Below are 7,628 nucleotides of genomic sequence, written 5' to 3'. Positions count from 1 at the left end.
CAATGATCTTTCCAAGTTTGAAAGCTTCCATTTTTAGATCTTTTCCTCCAAGCTGTAAAGCTTTTCCTTGTGAGAACCTGGATTGGCTTTGATACCAATTGTTGGGATATTCAAATATGGAAAGAGTACTTATGAGGGGGGGGGTGGGTGAATCATAAGTATCACACTTTAGCCAATAAAACTTTTAACTGCAAGTAAATTGCATGCATGTAAATACATCAAACAAATATGAAACTAAACACATGCATCAACAACTCATAACACTGGAATTTGGTAACCCAGAAACCCTCCAGGAATAAGAAGGTAAAACTAGGGTGGGGATGGTACCCACAAAAATTACTGCAGCAATATTATTCAACCATTTCTGATGGTCTGCCCTATTAAAGGCCTGCCTTGTTAAAGGCTTTACACTATATAAATAGTGACCTGGTTAAAGGCTTTACAAACACTTAACATGAAGTGTCACCCTATTAAAAGATTTTAATCACCTAATTAAAGGATCTAAAAAATAGTTGTTAAGCTAACCTATCACCATAGGATTTTCATTCTAATATAATTGCTAGAAAGTATTAGGTATAATGAACCTAATAGATTACAATCCTTGATTGCTGAATGCAGGCACCTTTTTTGCTTTCTCTGATCTTGATCCTTTTGTGATCTGATAACCCTCACTTCTGAAAATAGATTTCCTTGTGCACCCTTGTATGTCCACTCATATATCTTTACAATGAAATTTTGTCTTCCTTATAAAGACTTCAAAGACTTAGGTTTAGATATGGATCTACGATCCGCATTGAATCTCAATTTCTCGCTCAATACTTGTCTTTTACTAATTGGTTGCATGCCTTTATCATTTTTCTTATTGGCTGCATGTAGATTGCATAGGAAAGATAAAAGATTCGATCTCATCATTAAATCCTTCGAGATTTTCCTTATGTCGGCTGCAAAAACTGTTTGCATCATAGTTTGTGCTATTACAAACTCTTATGTTGATATTCTGAGTTACTCGGCTCCTGAAGCATTGCTGATGCTCGATGCATGTTGTTTCCTGGATAGCTCTTCACCTAAACAAAATTCTATCACTCGGCACCTACTATTACTCAACACTTGTTAACACTCGGCACTTGTTAACACTCGGCACTTGTTGACACTCGGCACTTGTTAACACTCAGCACTTGTTAACACTCGCACCTGTTAACACTCGACCCTTGATATAGCTTGGCACTTCATACTACTCGGCACCTACTCTTTGTTTGGCATTGTTTAGTGGAAAAATGGTTAAGTGTATTGACACTCAGTTGTCAAATTTATTCTTTAAGCTAACACTTGATCTAGAAAATCTCACCTTGGAGCAAAATATTTTTCTACAAGAAATTTTGAAGAAGGAAAAGGGACAAGAAGAGCTGTGGAGAGAGCTAAAGGAAAAATAGATATTATAGGATGTAAAGAATATTTTTGTTGATTCTTTTGACATTCAAAATTTTGATGAAGGGACACCAATCATTGACCGACTTGTAAATATAATTTATCAAGTAAATGTTAAAAATTTAGAATCCAATGAGAAGCTAATGGATTGGTCAAGAAGATGATTTCAAACCAAGGTTATGGACAAAGTTTCCATAATTATTGTTGAGCAAAAAGTGCTATTGCAAGAAAATGCACAAGCTATGATTGAACTTATATAGAGGGTACAACATTTGTACATAATTTTATTAGATGTACCAAGGTTTATAGATAATATTTAGGAACAAATAAATAAAACTCAAGTTGAGATGAAGGCATCCAATAATATTATTTTAGAGTTAGCAAGATCTAACATTGATCAATATAATACTATATTGAATACTTAAGGCACATTGGCTGAGCTTCAAGTAGATGATAGCAATATGAGATCCAAATTGGTCTCAATTCAAGAAATGATGATACCTCATTTGTAGTTTATGTAGAAAGAATTAAAAACAACCCAAGATATTATCACAGAATATCACAACTTATTAGAGGCTGATAATTTAATTGATTTAGCTACAAGACTAAAGTTGCAAAATCTAATTTTGGAGGTAGCAAGAACCACATGGGATTGTGCAGTCACCATGATTACAAGAGTTCATAAGGAATTCATTGAAAAATATGGATTACTTCAACACATGCAAACCCAACAATAGTGACATGTCATGTTCAAAAACAAGGGGGAAAGAGAGTTGTCAAAGAGGAAAGTGAAATGTATATAGGTAAAGTATAAAGGCTGAAATGGATTTGTTATTCATTATTCATAAGTCATAAGACTTAGGGGGAGAACTTATTTTTATCAGATTGTATTTTATAGATTTCAATATGACAAAGTAATGTAAATATGACGAAGTGTTTTCTCCACTAATGTCAAAGAGGGAGATTGTTGGTATCTCTAACCATCATTATCTATTAGTGTCAACCACTTAGTCATTTATAAGACAAAGTCATACAACCATCACTATGACCAAGATACTCTATATAGGCTGAGCCATGTACATAAGATAGTATTTAATGAGAAACTCTATAGGAGCCAAGTAAGTGTATGGTCACAAAGTAATTTTCTATATGTACTAAGCTCATTAGCGACCGAGCAAGTCATTAGGGACTGAATGAATTCCAAGTGCAAATACCAAGTGATATAGTATGTATCAAGCACAATATATGTCAAGCATTAGAAGGTTAACAAAAATTGAGCATCAAGAAAGCCAAGCATTAGAGGTAGTAGAGATTGAGTAATGTAGAGTTTACATAAAATTCAGAAATGGAACAAAGATTGAGGTAAAATATTTATTAGGTTAACTTGGAATGATTATTTAATAATGTAAGAGGTTGTTACAAAAAATCTACATGATGTATAGATCTCATATCCCTATGTTTTATGTTCAACGATCAAGATGAAGAGGAAAATCATGTAACAATCTAGAATACTCTTTACAAAAATCTTTAAATAGTAGTGATCTTAACCTAGATCAAGAATCACTAGAGAAGAAGAAGAGAAGATTATGTTTGTGAACATGAAGTATTATACTATGAAGGATTGAGAAGACCAAAAGTTATTCAAGGGTTTTATTAACATCTGACAGAGCAAGTGACCTATTCATAAGTAGTAAAGTGAAAGGGAAAGACAAGTATTATCAAATTAGAGGAGAAGATCAGTTAGTAAGGAGAAGACTTGAAACTAGCTTGTAGAGAAAATTGAGAGTTAGGTATTGAATTAGTTTTAATAAACTTGAATTAGGCTAAATATCTTAATAAAGCGGTCTTAATAGATCTTTGTAAATCTCCTAACGGAGTCCTTATTCAATTATAAGAGTTAAATCCTCTAACAAGGTGAGACATAATAGTCTCTTAAGTCTTTAACATGATAGACCCCTCATAGGGTAGATCATATTTTATGGTCAAATATTGTATTCTTAACTGGTTTTAACTTTATTACTATAGTAGTGAAGATTTGTGGTCATTGCCACCCTAGTTTTACCTTCCCCTTGGAGGGTTTCTGGGTAACAAATATTGTGTTATGTGTTTTTACTTTCATGCATGTGATTGAACTGATTTACAGGTTACAACAAGTTTATATTATAAGTTTTACATGCACAAGTTATTGATATATGTGGATGAATATGAGAAAAGCTTAAAATGTTAAAGATTCTAATTCACCCACCTTTTTGTATCTAGTTTATGTTGTTTACACCTCCATAAATCAACAAAAATATCCTCTTTTCACATCTATAGGTTTCACCAATTCATACTCTATGTCGTAAATTAGAAGTCTTGAATATCTGATTTCCAAAGTTTTACATTTGCAACTAATTTCTATTAGAAGATCTCTATTACATGAGTCAACCCCATTAACTCATCAATTATGTTTATATGTCTTATAGCCTCAAATTGACATTGCAATGGAGGCTGATCCTCATCCAAATTGGACCATAGTCCCTTAGACATTAGAATTATAATCATGTGTAATATAATATTGAGTTTTCATTTCACCAAAAGATCAATTTATCAATGCCTAATACAACCACTAGATTTATAGAAGCCACAAGTGGTTTTCCAATCATGTCACATATCCCAAAGGGAATTTTGGTGGCTAGTCCAAAAATATCTCTCTCAACATTACACAAGGATATTTTAACCCATGAGAAGGTTGTGATACCACTTGTTACACATTATGAGTTTCATTGCACCAAAATACCATTTTTTTAATCTTTGATCTGGCCACTAGAGTTATATCATCTATAGGATTCTAATAGACCATTTCACAAATCTTAAAGGAGAACGTTGGTTGTTATTCCAACAACGTGTGACTTCTAGGTATGATAATTTTGTGGAGTAATATTATCACTTAAGGAGGCATCAGTCATGATGTTTTGAAAAGAAAAAACCACCTGTGACATACAAAATCATAAATAAGTACAATTTTGAAAGATGAAAATTTGAAAAAAAAAACTTTATGATAATCTTCTTTGTATGTTGTAAATTCTAGGATGAATCAATTAAAGATCTAAAAATATTTTTCAAACAACTTTCATATGCCTTTTCATTTGTGAAAAAAATATTTTTTACGCAAAATTTACACCCAAAAAAGTGTAAAAATGAGGTATGAGTTTAACCATATATAAATGCATAAAATCTACAAAATTAAGAAAAATAACCTACATTACTCGATTGGGCTCATAATTAAGTGATTTCTCATTTGCCCAATTTTGACACTTGTTATGTGAAAAAAAACTTCTCTTCATGAAAACATAGATCAATTTGGTGAACAAAAAGCTATGAGCCAAAATTTGACACTTGCTATCATCAATGACAACACATGTACATGTATTAATGTTCTGTCACTTTCTACACTTTTCTAATCTCAGAACAAATTTCTCTATTAAGTGTTGCATCTATAATATTTGATCAAAATTTCTTGATCTAATAAATAAATAAATTTGACATGGTACAACCCTTTGGTCGTTCTAAGAACAATGGTGACCTTTTTGTATAAAAGTATTTATAAGGTTTATCATATTCTAGATCCATACCAAACATAAACCTAATCTTGCAAGACAAGATCCCTTCAAGAATGAACAAGACGTGTTTGATCTAAAGCATTGATACCATTTGAATGTTTTCAAATACAACAACACAAAACCTAGGGAAAACCTCCATACAAATAACCTATCACATGTAAGAAATCCTATGAAACACTAAAGGTTCTCTTTAAGTATAAAGAAAAATAATGATTAAATTATAATAATGTAATAATTACAAAGTTATCAATCCTTATGAAAGAAGATCAAAACCTAAACATGAAAACCCTGGAATGAGGCATTTATTGTTAATAAACTGAAGAGTATCTTAATGCAACTAAAGTAGAGGGTGAATATATTAATAAATTGATATAATTTAATTAATTTTAACTAATTTACCTTGTTACTACAAAATGAGCAAACTAAAGCTTAGATGTGTAAATAGAAGATGCATATTATGGACAACATATAATCTAGAACTTAACTAAATTATACTATGCTAAATTTAAATTCACCAAGGGAATAAAAGCTAGAGCATCAATATGAAAACTTGTGCTTTAATTATGTATAATAATATTCATGAGAAGATTCTCCGGCATTTACATAATTAATGAAAGCAATATATGTAAGTGTATGTAAAAAAAATTAATATGCATTCTCTAACAATAATCTTAAGGCATGCTATCTTTTATATGTATATGTGAATGAACATACATTCAAAATTGTAGTCATGTGGATACTCTTTGTATTTAATCTATCATATAAGATGAAAAGTATTGCTAATTTCAATATTTTTTGTGTAAAATAATTATTTAATCATCTTTAATTATAGACACACACATAAGCATTCATTTTTAATGAAAAAAAAAAATTTATCTCCAAAATTTAGGTTTGAACCTACTTTATGAGTACTTTATATTTTGAGGTAATAGAAATGAAGATTTAATGTTTGAAAATAGTGTCAATCAATTTATCGATATAAATTTTAAATAGAAGTGTATAGAAATGAATGTAATTTAAAATCATCAATTTTATTTTTTAGTCAATGTGTCTAAAGATACAAATTAATTAAATATTTTATACATAATTAGAATATTCATAAAAGCTTTAGTATTGGTCTTAAGTACATTGAGAACTTTAGATACTCTCTCTCTCTCTCTCTCTCTCTCTCTCTCTCTCTCTCTCTCTCTCTCTCTCTCTCTCACACACACACACACACACACACACACACACACACACACACACACACACATTTTGAAGGATTAGATTATAAAATTTAAAATCTCTCTCTCTCTCTCTCTCTCTCTCTCTCTCTCTCTCTCTCTCTCTCTCTCTCACACACACACACACACACACACACACACACACACACACATTGAAGGATTAGATTATAAAATTTAAAATATTAATTTTGACATGATGTGTATTATTTATTGTAACATAGCATTGTAATAATTTGACTAGATAATATATTAGGGTTCCCAAACCCTTGAATCAATCCCACAGAAACAAAAGTATCTAAAATGGAAGCATTGAGGATACCCCATAATATGCATAACCTACCTAGATGAAAAACTAGAAGAGAAGAAAAAGGACCTATAGAACCAAGGGAAAATTATGCATAAAAAAATTAGAGGGAAGGGGTCTTAACCTTATTTGAATTATTTTTGAGATCCTTTAGAAAATTTATAAATGATTTTTTTGTTGTTTCCCTTGTGTAGGTGTTGATGCAACAAGGATCTTATTTCTTGACTTAGAAGTCATTGATCTTTATTTATTTTATCTCATTTATGTTTAATCTCATCATAAAGGACCTGAAGAGAGCTATAAGTATTTACTATTGACCTTCATTTATTTATTTAAATCCACAATTTCATTCAATTTTCTCTTTGGGCCATCTTTATTAATTTTAAAATTGGCTTTGTTAAACTACATCTACTTGTTTTCTTCCTCCAAGGGAATTAAAAACCATATATTTTCATCTACTGATTGGCTCTTGTCCAATTATTATGTTTGATTGAAATATTATATCCACCTCAAAAATTCTATAGTCATTGACATCTTTTGACTAATGTTGAGCTATCCTTAGCATTAACTTCCACTACTAGCCTTAGCTCGTTTACCTTATTTATAATTTTTATAGGGACTAGAACCCATTTTATAATTTTATTACGCTTTTTATATAAAGTATACATAGGCTATTCAAATTTTCTATAATCCTAGGATAATTATACATATACATCCCATCCTAAGAGTCAATAAAGGACTAGAGAGGAGTAGTAATAGGGAGGGAACCATTATGGGGGAGATATGTCAAAGTTTAAATTAATTTGGGGATTATTACTAGGAATCAACTCCAATTTAGGAGAAAATGAGGAGATGAATCATTAGAAATATCATAATTTTACATAGGGGTCTCCTTTTCCTTAGAAGAATTTGTCATTTTCACCATTTTTAGGGGATTAAGCATAGTCTTTAAAAGAAAGAGGTATGATTCCTAGACAAGGGGGTGTATCTAGCTATGTAATTTATAATGCTAAGAACATTAAGAATCAACTAACATTCACAACTAAATAACAAGTAGCATGTACAATAAGATGA

Source organism: Cupressus sempervirens, chromosome 7 (assembly GCF_028749045.1).
Source record: "Cupressus sempervirens isolate cs-2001-9-10 chromosome 7, ASM2874904v1, whole genome shotgun sequence".
Taxonomy (NCBI): Eukaryota; Viridiplantae; Streptophyta; class Pinopsida; order Cupressales; family Cupressaceae; genus Cupressus; species Cupressus sempervirens.
Note: the sequence above shows the minus strand (reverse complement) of the source record.